Below are 13950 nucleotides of genomic sequence, written 5' to 3'. Positions count from 1 at the left end.
ACTAAGACTGCCTGCAGTAGTTGCCTGTACTAGCGTAGACAGTCTTTCAAAGCAAGGCAGGCGGTGTGCACACTTCCTGTTAATGAATTAACTTTTATTGTGTTAATATCTTTGATATTTTATAGTTTCTCTTTCCTTCTGTCTGCTGCTTTCTCAACCACTTTGCTCTTTGCTCTATTCAAGATCTAAAAATTGAAATGAGTAATATAACCAGTAGTCCGATTACATAAAAAAACACTTAATGACTCGAAAATGTTAACAGACTTTCGGAATTTGATCAACTTTAAAACCAAGTGCAATATATAAAGTCAGTTTTGTTGTTGAGACTATGGTGCAGAGATATTGCAACAGTTTTCAGTATTCCAGAACAGTAATATACAAGGTAAGAAGATACCATGAGGAGAAGAACAATAAAGCACTGAGCTTGATACCTCTACATTCAACTCCAGCCTATCCAGGCTTTAATTTCTGAAGTACAAGCGTGAAAAACATAGTATATAGGCAGAACATATAGGAAGCTGCAAAAGACAGAAACAGCCCCAAGATAAAACTGAAGCTGGTGGAAAAAGTCGTCCTACTTTCTTAGAAGAACAATCGCCTGCTTCTGCTACAGTGCTCAGCGCAGTGAGAAATGAGAGGAAGGGGGAACAGATTTGATAACAGTTTGCAATTACCACCATTAAAAAGAAACTGTGGTTTTTGTGAATGTTCCCTTCCTTTTCCCATGGTGGTGTTGGACTGTGTTAGGCTGAGGGTAATGGGGGACAGGCTTATTTCACTAATGATTTAACCATGGCTTTGTCTGTTTCTCTGCCTGCTAACTGTGCTCTCTGGAGAATGGCTATGCTAATCCAAAAATCTGGCTCCAGTCTGGAGAACATTCACAGCTGTCTTCTGCTGTTATGTGAAATCAGGGGGTCTATTCCAAAATGTGACAGACTTTGATGAAAAAAAAGAGAGATAATAAAATCATTGTACTCCTTAAAGAATTTCAATTTTGAAATGTTGGCACCACTTGTGTCTGAGAGTTTGACAGGTAAGTGTTGAAGTTGAAAAATGATCAACTCCAGAAAGACCTCATGCACAACAGTAGTGGTGGATGAACCATAACAGCCATAACAGCTGTGGTGGTCTGAACTGCGAAGGCGAAGTTGATGATGAAGGTTTTACCCCTGCAGATCATAGAAGAAATTTTAGGAGGTGTCACCCCCCCACCCCACCCCGCCAATCCAGTTAGACTGCTAGTAGCTAGCAAAAATGTCATAATAGTAATCACAACAATAACAAATCCCTGACCAGTCCATCGTTGTTTACAGTTATTTTTGTTTCTGACAGACACATAGCTTTCACTTTTGCAATGTGAGCAATCATTTCTCTCAGTGGCTTTAAGGAAGGTGATGAGAGTTGTGGGCCAAGAAATGGCTGCTGGCATCAAGAGCTTGGAAGGCAATACCACATCATCCAATTACAGTGAACATAACACCTCCCTGCTCTTAACTGCCAAGTGCAAAACAAACCAACAGCAGCAGAATCTAATGGATACCAGAGAAGGCAGAGGCAGCAGGAGCAGCTTAATGCCATCCTACACCACTGTTGCTTCCAGGTGAAATGCACAGGTGACAAAGGCGAGCAGCTGCCCATGGGTCAAAAGCCTTGAAAGACAGAGCCTACAGTATGTATGCTTTGTATGGCAGCTCACACAAGATACAGTACCTCTGCCTTTGCCTGGACAAGCATTTCATCCTCCTCACTTCCTCCAACCAGCCCCGAACCATTCAAGTTGGTGCATGTGTGTGAAATCGAGCCTGACGAGTCTCATTAAAAAATAAAAATGTCAAAAATGCAATTTCATACACTTCTTGGTTGCGTGGGGGAGTTTTGCTGCCAGCGAGTGTTTGCTGCTTACTACATGTGCGTTTTTTTCCCTTGGCACAGTGGAGAGATGAAAAATATGTAATTTCAGCATCAATATCACAAATACACACATGTGCAATCAGTCCCTCCAAGCAGTCTTAAGAATGATCATAAATTCAACCTATCTCCACAATATTTATGAGAGCTTGCATTTTTTTTCCAAATCCCCATGATTTTTCCACAAAAACTGGCCCAACTCAGAGAAGCACAACTTCCTTGAACTACGGTAAGGACTTTCTTTCCCTTAAAGCACTTGGCTTCCCCAGGCTATGGATCGCTCCAAATAAAGCCTTCTGATTTATGTTGCAAAAAAGAGAGAGATATGTTATTTTTTTTCAAGGTTTCAATACAAGACAAATATTCCAGACAAAACCAAAGAGAAGACAGCTGTCTGGTGTTCCCTTGTAAAAGGTCAAGTACAGCACATGAAGTATCTATTGTTAATACACACACACAGTAACATCTGCAGTGAGGCTGTGATGCACATGTAAACAGAGCAGGACCCAAACCTGTTGAGACACAACAACACAGATGGCTGCTTTTTACCCAGCTGGCACTGAGGCATATGGGAGCAGAGATCATTAGCAAGATATTAAGTGCATGACAATGTCATCAACAAAATCCTCACAACAGGTATAAAATTTCCCTGCCAAAGAACCATGTCAGTCAGGGGTTTATGGAGACCAAAGCAGAACCAAAACAAGAATGAATATTGGAATAACATCCGACAGAGTACTAATGTTTGACCTTTAGGGCCCTATTTTCGTGGTAGCGTAGTGCACAGTGAAAGCAGCGCTCTAACAGTTTGGTAATTTCCTGACCCTGAAATTCATGAAAAAGTGATACTTACAGTATCTGTTCTCCACAGCTGCTCTACACTGCAGCTTCTTCTTCAGTTCATTGAATCCCAGCGGCCATCTTAAGGCAGTGGGACACATATGTTGATAAATCAACACCCTCTGATTTGAGAAGTGCCACATCAGAAGCGCAGTTCCATTATGCATGGCTGTCCAATCAGCAAATGACACCATGCTGCTACAAAATAATCCCATCAAATATCACATGCATCAGACTGCTATGTTATGACTCTGTATTCTGTTGTTTGACTGAAAAATGTTGTCATTGCCTCCTTTCCAACTTTCTTCATAACAAAAGTATTATTTCATTTCATTTAATGTTTTATTCTTGAAATGCATTATGGTGCAAATGGTGCTGTGTCCCATTTAACAATATGATGTGATCATTTACAATGTCCAATAGAGTAGAAATAAAACTGAAATGGCGTCAGATGGATGTGCTTGTATAAATGGCTGATTTAAGGCGTGTGCGTTAACATTGTGCTGCTCTGCTCCAACCAGACAACAATGTAATTTCCTGGAGAAGCCTCTTTCCATTTGGTGAGCTGTTGTTGCTATGCGCCACTGATTGACACAGCTGTTTCAAAGAAATGAGACCAGTGATATGACTGGCTAAAAGTGAATTTATTAATAACTGCACCCTCTGATTTATAGTCCATTTAATCCAGCACTTTTGCATTTTGTGCCAAAGACCTACTACTACTGCTTTAGCTGGGTTTGCAGGGTTAACATAGGGCCCTTAGTTTGTAATGATCTTAACTCTTGTCTTAACAATAGACCTCTGACAATATTAATATAAAGTTTCTTCTACCAAAGATCTGCCCAAAATCATTAAGCACTGATTTCTTTAATGTTGCAAATACCAGATAGCATTGGCACAACAGTCCAATAGACACATGATATTATAATCAAATGTTCACACAATGTTCCACTGCAAGCATCAGCTGTAACACATCTCATCAACTCATTATGCTGAATGACTGTTAATACGGATGGCGTAAGTTTTGAATCATACACCAAGAGGCAAACTGCAATGCTTGGGAGCTGTAATCAATATCACAGGCTGTCAGAACACTGGCTTCAAGCATACAGCTTTTGTTTTGGAGAAAGCCAGTGTTTCCATACTAATGCCAGAGTGTGCTGGAGCAGCACAGAGAGTAGAATCAGCAGAATAATGAACACAGCATGAGAGACTAATCACAGCACGACTCTGGTCCTTGGGGAGTTACCAGACTCACTTGGCATCAACTTTTAGAGTCACAAAAATGTATCTTTGCAATTCAAAACAGTACAGCAAATAAAGCCACAGAGAGACATCTACTGCAGAGGATAAACTGAGGGTTTGGTGAGTCATTAATTCAAGGGTGCACGCTGCATGGGCTAACTAAACAACCATGAAAAACCTATGAGGATATGGGAGAAACACAGATGGACTAACAGAGCCACACACACACACACACACACACACACACACATACAAAAAAGGAGTAAACTCACAGCGCGATGAATCAAGCAGCAGCAGTGGCAGCCATGGAGTCCAAGTTGGTGAAGCAGAGAGCACCTATCGCTGGAACCTACAGAGGACAGAGGGACAGAAACAGGCAGAGAAAAACAGAGAGAGAAAGATAAACAAAATGCATGAGTGTATGAGAGAAAGAATGAAGAGGGAGGGTGACAGAAAGGGAAACAGAGAAAGTAAAACAGAGACAGAGGGAGAGGAGAGAGCATTTTGTTAGTTTGCCTGAGGCAGATTCTCTTAACATCGTGGCTCATTTTCAGAGCAAGTCATTGTTCTGGCATGGCGTTACAGAACAGATACCAGATTTACTGCTACATTTAGCACCAGGGAAAATTTATCTAAAATACATAGATACTTTATTACACAAATGGACATAACTTGATGCATATGAAGTCATTGTGCTTTAAATGGCCCTGAGGTCAGGCCTCTGGCAGGGCAAATACTATTAATGAATCTGTTTTGTTTTTTTTTTCCATCTGCTTGTCGAACAGTATGTGGTGGATGGAGTTTCCTGCATCAAGGTAACAAGTGCCGGATACTTTTCTGCTGGCATTAAATATAGTTTGTTTTCTGTATTTGTTGAATAGGATGTATGTGCTTATACTGTAGAGATATGAGCACACATACAACAATTCCTAATGATGTAAGTTCTCTTTAAGTATTGTTTTACTGAAGTATTGCATGTAGTTTAGTCTGGAATGATGAAAATAACACTCCAGTGAGCAGCTCAACAGAAGTAGCATCATTACACAAATTATCAGATTTAGTGCTACACTTAGCACCCAGGGAACTTCATTTTCATCTTCTGAGAGGAAAAGCTGTTGTTGCGTCAGAAACCAAAACACAACACAGACACAATGAACTGCATCTGAAATACATTAGCTATTTTATCTTGTACTGTCAGATAGTCATGATTCTTACTGTTTTCTGTGCATATTTCACTGCTCAGTGTACAGTGTATCAGGTTTAACATTATTAAATATATACTAAATACTCAGTTGAGCAATATGCATGTATCTATCTTGTCCTGGTATCCTGAATGCTGAAAATAAACTGTACAGTAACAGTTCTCCTAATCCTGCTGGTGGATTTAATGTCAACTGTGAAGGGAGGACCATTTTCTGTCAGTGTATTGAAATTGCTCAGCCCACTTGCAAATCCTTCAATCTCCTCCTTTTACTGTAGGATCTGTTTGAGGTGTTGTATTCGGAGACAAAATAGGTGGCTCCATGGGTGTTGCTATGCAACCAAGAGAAATGCATGAAAATACCCCACCCCCCCCAAATATTAGGGATTCAATCTTAAAAATGGTTCTGCATTAATTTATCTGAGGACGAAGCATCTTGTTGGGGTATAAAAATAACCACAGTCATCTCAGGAGCCTTTTTTTCATGAGATTATTTATTTGCTTTAGAAAGGAAGAACGGTGTGTCAAAATAGAAATGTGGAGAGAAAATCCTTTGCTCTGTGGTGATAAAACTGTTGGTGTACATTAGTGAGCCCATATAGTATATAAATGCAGTTTGGTTTCAAAATTGCATCTTTGTAAGCTTCCTCTTTACTACTGTGGGACTCTGATTGTGGATATTTGTGACTAAGCTGATAGCAACACACCTGGTTTTATATGCCTTTTTTAATGTGCACTTCACTTCACTATGTGTGAATGAGGCATGCAGTCTCATTTGTATTCTCACACACATTATCACATAACTCGTAGTATGAATGCACAAATAATTCTTTGACCAGCAGAGTGACACAATTACAATGGAATAACTTTATGTGGTGGTCCTGTTAGCCTCTTATGCAATCTTCATTGCTATGCAGTACATTATAACCCAACCCCCACAACTTTGAAGACACCTAATGAACATTTCTGGGAACACTCAGGCACAAGCCACCAATGGTTCAGCTTGCTGAATTGTCAGTTTGCATGCTGGTTAGAGGGAGACAGTTTTTTTTCACAACTTGGATCCTATTTCTAGAACATGTTTCTAGTTTAAGTTCTAACTATTTTCTAGTGGAGTATAATTATATTTTCTCATCAATTTAATTGCTGAGATCTCAGGATATGGTGCTATTGCTACAATTGAGTCCTGTAGTAACAGCATCACATGAGCACGACTGATGATTGAACAGGTTATAAATAAACTATTAACATTAAGAGATTAGATTATTATTAAGAGAGCAGAGAAATCATATCAGTCTGTTAGATTCTGTAGAATTAATACCTGCTATTTCCAAACTAATGGTTTAGAAAATATGGCAAAACTGGATGTTGGTCTATAACTTATATGATCATTTGATCACGTGTGCTGCTTGCCCTACTGGACTCTGTTCTAGTGATGTCACTGACCCCAGATGAAAGCAATTAACTCTGTGATTAAAATGTTATAACAGTCAGAAAACAACAATAGAGACCAGTGGAAAAAGAAATGTGAATTTTCCTTTTAAACACTGCAAAGCTGAAGCTCTCAGTCAGGAGATATGTATTCTTTATTATGAGGGTTGGGTAAGTATCACAACTAGTTAACTAGTTGTGTCATGAGGTGCATGTAGAACAGATGAAGGGTCAAGAGTCACGCCCCAGGCAGTTAGGGGTCATTTTCATAACAGAAAAAGTTCAGGAAGCTGAAGATGGTTAACAGCAGAATTACACTTGCTATGCTCTGTTAGTTTTTAGTTTTACTTAAGAATGGCAGTGCACTGCACTCGCACACTCTCAGAGCTACACACACCTGGGAGCTGCCCAATAAAACCACCTCCATTTGACCTAAGCAGGTCAGCTAGATCAGTCACTATTTAAGTGGCTCAGTGGACATATGACAGAAGCACAATTACTTTGAGAAAAGGTTGTTTTTGTTCATGTTTTTTCAGCCTAGACTTAACACTCTGAAAATGACAGCCTTGCAGTCATAAGCAGGATTATCAAACCTTTAGTTTACCACTGCTCTGCGCTCTGGTAATTATCTTCAGACGCTGCTCCAGTATCAGTGTAACACCATTTGTTTTGCACATGTCTGCTGACTTAAATTTAAGTGTGGTGTTTGCAGGTGCCATTGCACGCATGTTCCAGCTTCTGTGAACTCTGTTGACCGCAATCCCTACCTCATACCCAGTAAACAACAGCTGGTTCCAGCAGTCCATCTGCTACCTGTAAATTCCCTTCCACAGGACTCATAGCTCTAGCATACTATTGGTCTGTTTGCTCACAGAGATGCACTTCCTGGGACACTGAGAGTGTGCGTTGCTGCTTTGACACTATAATAACAGTCTGAATTTTCCACTGGCAGACCCGACAGTAAACAGGCTTTAAATTGACTGTCTGAGTGTTTTGTCTCAAAGCATGACTGGATGGCTTGAAAATAAATATACTGCTTACTGCTGTGGCTGATGTCTGGAAGGTATGTTCAATATCTATAGTGTACGTAGGTGAATTAAGCCTCCTGCTGCTTTAAGACCAAGAGTCCAAGAGTTTGTCTACTGCAAAGCAGCTGTTCGATTTCTCTGTGGCGTCACTATCAAACAAAAATATCAAAGGACAAATTATTTGTTTAAAGGCCAAAAGATGATTAATCAATCACATTATAAATACCATACTTTCCTAGAGTGAAAATGTTAATGTGGAGGCTTTAGCTGATCTTTTTTCGCTGCAGTATCTGAATAATTAGCACTGATTTGGTGGCATTTTTGTAGTTGCTCTGGATGCTGTTCGCCTGACCTCCCAGACCACGTTCACCTTCCCCAGCCCATTACCAGGTTTCATTAGAATAATTTGCTGACTCACTCTCATTAACACTGACTGCAGAGAGGCTGGGCTAAAAGTTTACAGTGCAACCACTGAAACCCCTGCAGGATAACACAGCATGAAGATAGTGAAATAAAAAATTTTAAAAACAGACCAGAGATACAATCACAGGAAACAAAATGAGCATTTGTGTTTGGTACAAACAATACTTTGAATCCGTAATTTAACCTCAATTGTGCATAATACCCACTTGAAATCAGGATTAAGGTATAATGACTTTAGAATAGGCTATTCATCAATCACACACCTACCAAGTGACCACACTCACTAAGCTGGACAATGCTTGCATGTATTCTTTGGAAGTTACAACATAATGACCACTGTCAATGTTTCTGTCTTGCTCAATGGCAGTTTAGCAGTACCATATGATTCAATGGGCATAAAACACTCACTTTGTTGAAAAAATATCACAAAATGGCTAAAACTACAAAACTATTATTTGTCTTTCTAACTTTGACTATCATCCTCAGCTAAATTTAGGGGATTGCAATGCAAGCCTGTCTTAAAATGTAAGACCTGTGTTTTTCTTAAATACGGTGTGTTGGATATAGTATAAGTCTGCGGTTGAGTACAAAGACACGCAGGAAGCTTTTACACAACAAGCATGCTCAGTGGAAGACCACAGACAAATCATCACTTAAAATCCTGAGCTTAGTGGCTGAGTCGACGCCACACAGACAAGGAAATTGCCACCATCAGATGCGACTTACACTAAATACACAGGTTGTTCCCACTGGCTGCTTCATGAGTATGCACATTCGGTCCATCCCAGGCATCAGAGCGTTGTTATGCTAGGTCCCCTATCATCTTTGTCGTTGTTTCCTGTCATTCTGCTCTACCTTGTCCGTGTCTCCATAACAACCACCTCCAAACTACTCTGCATTTTCAGTGACAGCCTGGGAGCTGTTGGAGGTGAGAGGGGCTCCACTGTGACAACTACCACTGTGACTCTTCATTTAATCGACAGATAACACAGACAGGTGAGCTAGAGTGGGGAAATCTGAAAACTGTAGCCTACTTGTGGAAACTCATCATGGCCTGTTTCTGTTTTACTGCATAATAATTTTAATAATTACAGTCCAGACCATTCCTCTTTGAAAAGTTGTCTACGGAGAATAAGTGCAGATAAACATGTATTTTATTAATAAAACCTCTATGTAAGTAATTTCTTTTAGGCTTTAGAGCACATTAAACTGCTAAAGCTGCCCCTTTGAAGATAATGAATGATTTTATGTCATCAGCTGATGCTGACAACCCCTCTAGTCTGGTGTTCCTACATATCAGTGCAGCATTTGTTACAGCAGCAGATGATTCTATACCTCTTGGTCAACACTGCTTGGGTAGTATTGGCACAGCTCTTGGAAGGTTAAAGGTAGGACATGTAGTGCAGACCATCATGACTGAAGGTTTTCTGTCTAAAAACCCTCTGCCTGGTTTAATTTTATTCAGCTCCCCGCAGTTATATGTTAAAAAGACCTCAAAACTTGCACTGTGGTTGGTCTACCAACAGTCCATTAGTGTCACACTTTTCCTTACATCTCAGAGCCAGAAAACAACAAAATAATATCTAACCAGTTTTTCCACATGCATGCTTCTATAGTATGTGCTGCTAATCTTTTCCAAGGCTACCCATGATGCTATTTAAAACCTTTGCCATCAACACTGAAGCTGTGTTACGTACAAATCATGACTCATGATAATTCATCATGGGCTCAGACAAAGATTTGGCACATCATCCAACTGTGTTTTGGCACCACTCCTTCATCACAACAAGCCTGTGGGGTATTCAGCAAGCTTAACGTGAAGATTCTCTGAGAATTATCCAAAGAAAGCTTCACTGAGAGGTTATTTGAGGAGCTTTATGCCAAAACAAGATGCCCTCCACTTAAGTTTAGTTCCAAGAAGAGACTGTATGATAAACACCATCCCTGACTAAATGATTAATGGCACAAATTAAAAGCTAATTACAGTAGAGAACATTGTAAAACAAACCTAACATTAACAACAAGTGCTTCATCTATTGTTGTGAAACTTTTATCACACAGCTATTACAGATCTGCACAGCAAGACCAGTATTTTTGACTTTGAAAAGTGTTTTCATTAAGAGTCATTTTATATGGTTGGCAATGGCAGCCAAGTTTGGACAGAAATCCAAATTTGTCCACAGTAGTGAGGAGTGTGAAAAGAACAACTATTTTATCCACTATGTTTAAACTATGGTTGCTGTGTTTGTTTTTTATAAATTCTATAGACAGAAATGGTTTGGATGTGATCACCCAAAATCAGATTTTAAGTATATGAATCTATATTGCCAGTTTTTTGAATGACTTAAAATGTAAGCAAGAAAAAAAAGACTGCACTACCAACAGCATTTTGAGTAATGAAAAGATACCTTTTTTCCCATTTCGAACTCAGGCTCTTGAAAAACATGAGAATCATTGATCATACATGTATTTTGATTGTTTTTTTTAAACTCTGGTTTAGTTGAAATGCAAACTGATTTTAAGTGGCAACTGTAGTTTCTCCATTTGTCTCCTTAGTTGGCAGAAGAAGCTTACAGTTTACAGCTTATAGTTTGTTTCCCAGTCAGTTTGCTTTGTCATAGCCTGCCCTCAGTTCACCCACGTGGGTGAAATGGGAATAAGGAAAAGTATGGAGCCATGCCAATCAACACCTTAGCTCGAAAGTCTGGCTTGAGGACAGATTGCAGTAAAATACTTCAATGCTAGAAAAGACAGACAGAGAAAAACATGCACCAAGGTAAAAGGGCACACAGTTTACATGAAGCCATGTTCCAAACGACTGAGGTATTGGTCTCTCTCCAATAGCTCTAGTGTTTTTGACGTCACCTATGACAGTTTTAAGGATTTTACAAGACAGTTCTCGTTTCCCCTTCAGGTAACGTGCTATCACTAAATGAAGTAAAATCGAAGCTTGCGAAAATAAGCACAAAACCCTTCCTCTGGCCCAAGCTGGCTACATCTGCAAATTACTTTTAGGTTTAACATCATGCCCTTAATTCACCTTCAAGTTAACTGAATGATTTCAACTTGAATCACTATGTGAACACAATATGAATGAGCTCAAATTAAGGCAGAACTGACTAAGAACTACCTACTACCATGTAGTGACAATAAATGCTGAGTAAATTGAAAACAAGAACTAAACACAAACCATCAAACAGACTGTCTCTGGTCTGCCCTAAAAGTATTAGCTACCAAGGAGATGTGTGTATATTGTGTCCTCCTGCTTAGAGCTAAAAAGAAATGTGTTGGAGAAGGGGTGGGATTATCCAGAATCCATACAGCAAAAATAGTCACAGATAAACCACAAATCAAGCTGTATTAACTTGACTGTACTCTAAGCACTGCTGAGCATGTACTTTTCTTTCTTCACATTTGAGCATACGAGAAGAAGGTTAGCAAATCATTCATTCCCCATCTCAATCTTAGTGTTCATTTCTCTCTCTCCCTCTCACTCCCAGGTTCTATTATTACAGTCCCGTAAAAGATCCTTTTAGTATGGATGGAATTTCTATGCACACTGTAAAGGATTATGTTTAAAATGCAGAGAGTGGAGTCAGGGTGCAAACAACAGTCACTGTAAGCAGATAAACCTTCTCTTTTAAACATTTTTTAAGCTGCAAAAGCTGCTCCAACACAAATTCAATACTCAAAAAGAGGAGAAAAGGCAGCATGTGGCTGATTCAATGTCGAATAAAAGAACTGAAGCGAACAGGACAACAAAACATAAACATCGATCTTTGTGTCAAAAAGCTTAAGTTACATGAACAGAAGCACAGACACAAGCAATGACACTTTCATTGTTCCCAAAACACTGAACTAAGAAAGCTGCAGTTATTCCAGTGTATAAAGAGCTCTCATTAACATGTAAGACAGTCTGTCCGAAGCCACACATCCTGCTTAATTAGAGAGTGTCCCATCAGCACCGAAAGTCCCTTCTCTGAACACTGACACTTGAGAAAGGAGATGATAATAATGATGCATAGACTGGCTCGTGACTCCCTCTCCTCAGCTTCTCCCTAACTTCTCATCTTCTAATCTGTCCCCATGCACAACCTTTTGTCTGTGGATCTCTTGTGTCAGTCCTGTATGATCATCTTGTCCATCTGTGCCTCTGACCCTGTCAGTATGATAGCAAGTCTCTGCCATACTGAGTAGACAGCAACAGTTGTTAGAGCAGGAAGAGCAGGAAGAGGAGGGAAGAGTAAACAAAAAGAAAACGTGGCTACTACTTACAAAGCACTGGTGTGTATCCGATAGTGGCCAGGCAGACGAATGGGGGGAGAGAGCCACATGACAAACGTAGTCGAGATGAAGCCGGTGCATGAATGAGAGACAAGAGAGGGAGGGAGGGTGGAAGAACTCGAGCATTATGCAAGGGAGGGAGGGAACATGTATGAAAGTGGTTGTTGATGGGGAGCCAAAACATGACAGAACAGAGGCAGAGACAGAGGAAAGGAGAGCGATAGGAAAAATAGCTAGGGACAAGTAAAGGATGCTGAGAATATTATCAACTTGGCTTCTCACATTAAAAGAGAGGGTGAAAGAAACAGAAAAAACTGAAGTGGAAATTAGAAAGAGGAGAGATATTTTTGGACTGTCCACTGTCTTTAGCAGTAGTAACTCATGTTCAGTCCTCATGTATGACCAGCTACTACAACAGTCAAAACATCAAGGCCCATTAAGAACTCCTCTCATTGTTCCAAGAGAGGAGAAGAAATGAGAGAATGAGGTTGAGCTGAATCCTCAGATTAAGACTGAATTCCCAAAGAGACCTATCAGTTTCATGATGCCTCTCTTAACCTTACATTTTGGAGGCAGAGCCAGAGTAGAGCAGCTGTCAACCTCCATAGATAGGGACCTAAGACGTTTCAGTAGCCACATGGTTTGAGGAGCGAGTAAATCTTCACAGAGAAAGTGATCTACACAAAATATTATTAAAAATACCAGGTATGAACCAGTGAAGCAAATCAGCACTATGAGGAGCAGGATTTTCGTTTTTTTCTGGGAATTTGCTAAATAACAGCATTTGAACATACCCCATGGTTGTAGAACTAAATAAAATGGCTTAACAGGGCTGTTCAATAAAGTATAAAGAAAAAACAAAACACAACTGGAAAGAAAACTTTGTTCTACCTCGTTGGTTAATGCTCATAGCTAAGAGGTTGAACTACAACTATGTCCAAGGTTTCAGACGACTATTAAACACAGTAAAAAAAATTGTAAAGAAATGCCTAGTACACAAAAGAAATCTGAATAGTATTTCAAACAGAATGAGTTGCATTGTTCACACAATTAAAATGTTATTTTACAGAGAAACGCTGATAATGGATCTGAATAGGCCTTTATCACAGCAGACATTTTGACTCATCATAGCAAGAAAAGCACAGGTGAAACAAATTTCATTAACAATGTTATCAGTTACACCTGTGCCTTTCCTGCTGTGACATGCCAAAATGTCTTGCAGTGAAAAAAGTCTATTCATAGCTAGAATGCTTATCAAGGTTAGCCTCCTATCCCCCACAGAGATAAAAAAAAAAAAAAAAAAAAACTTCCAGTGGTTCACACTTATTTCTCTGCAAAGTACATTAGCATAATCGGCTGTGTCCATTTTTTCCTTGGTGAAGTTCATGACCTACTTTTTGTATGCATGTCATAAATACACGTATTTATTAGAAACTTCTTTTCTAGGTCAAGAAAAATGATTATGAATTCAATTTCTCTGATGTACTGTAAGTGGAACAGCTATGGAATGACAACTCAATGCAATGTATGCATTCAGCCGACAAGCTAGTAATTACACACAAATGTCTACCAAACTGTCAGAAAGTG

General features: G+C 39.6%; 1 protein-coding gene across 7 annotated transcripts in view; it reads right to left on the bottom strand.

Annotated features, from left to right (window-relative positions):
* The window catches only part of peak1 (pseudopodium-enriched atypical kinase 1), a 97118-nt gene that overhangs the window by 43300 nt on the left and 39868 nt on the right, over window positions 1-13950 (bottom strand). For 5 of the 7 annotated variants that reach the window (XM_018675899.2, XM_018675905.2, XM_018675902.2 and 2 more), the window contains one exon: window positions 4269-4345. The exons of 1 other annotated variant lie outside the window; for it this stretch is intronic. The gene's annotated coding sequence lies outside the window, so the exon portion shown is untranslated. Of the gene's footprint in view, window positions 1-4268; window positions 4346-12354; window positions 12461-13950 lie in introns of those variants that run through there. One more of the 7 variants, XM_051073189.1, reaches the window with a different exon arrangement.

This window comes from Lates calcarifer, linkage group LG10, assembly GCF_001640805.2.
Source record: "Lates calcarifer isolate ASB-BC8 linkage group LG10, TLL_Latcal_v3, whole genome shotgun sequence".
NCBI classification, from domain to species: domain Eukaryota; kingdom Metazoa; phylum Chordata; class Actinopteri; family Centropomidae; genus Lates; species Lates calcarifer.
The sequence above is the reverse complement of the archived record's forward strand: the minus strand, read 5'-3'. Positions and strand labels throughout refer to the sequence as shown.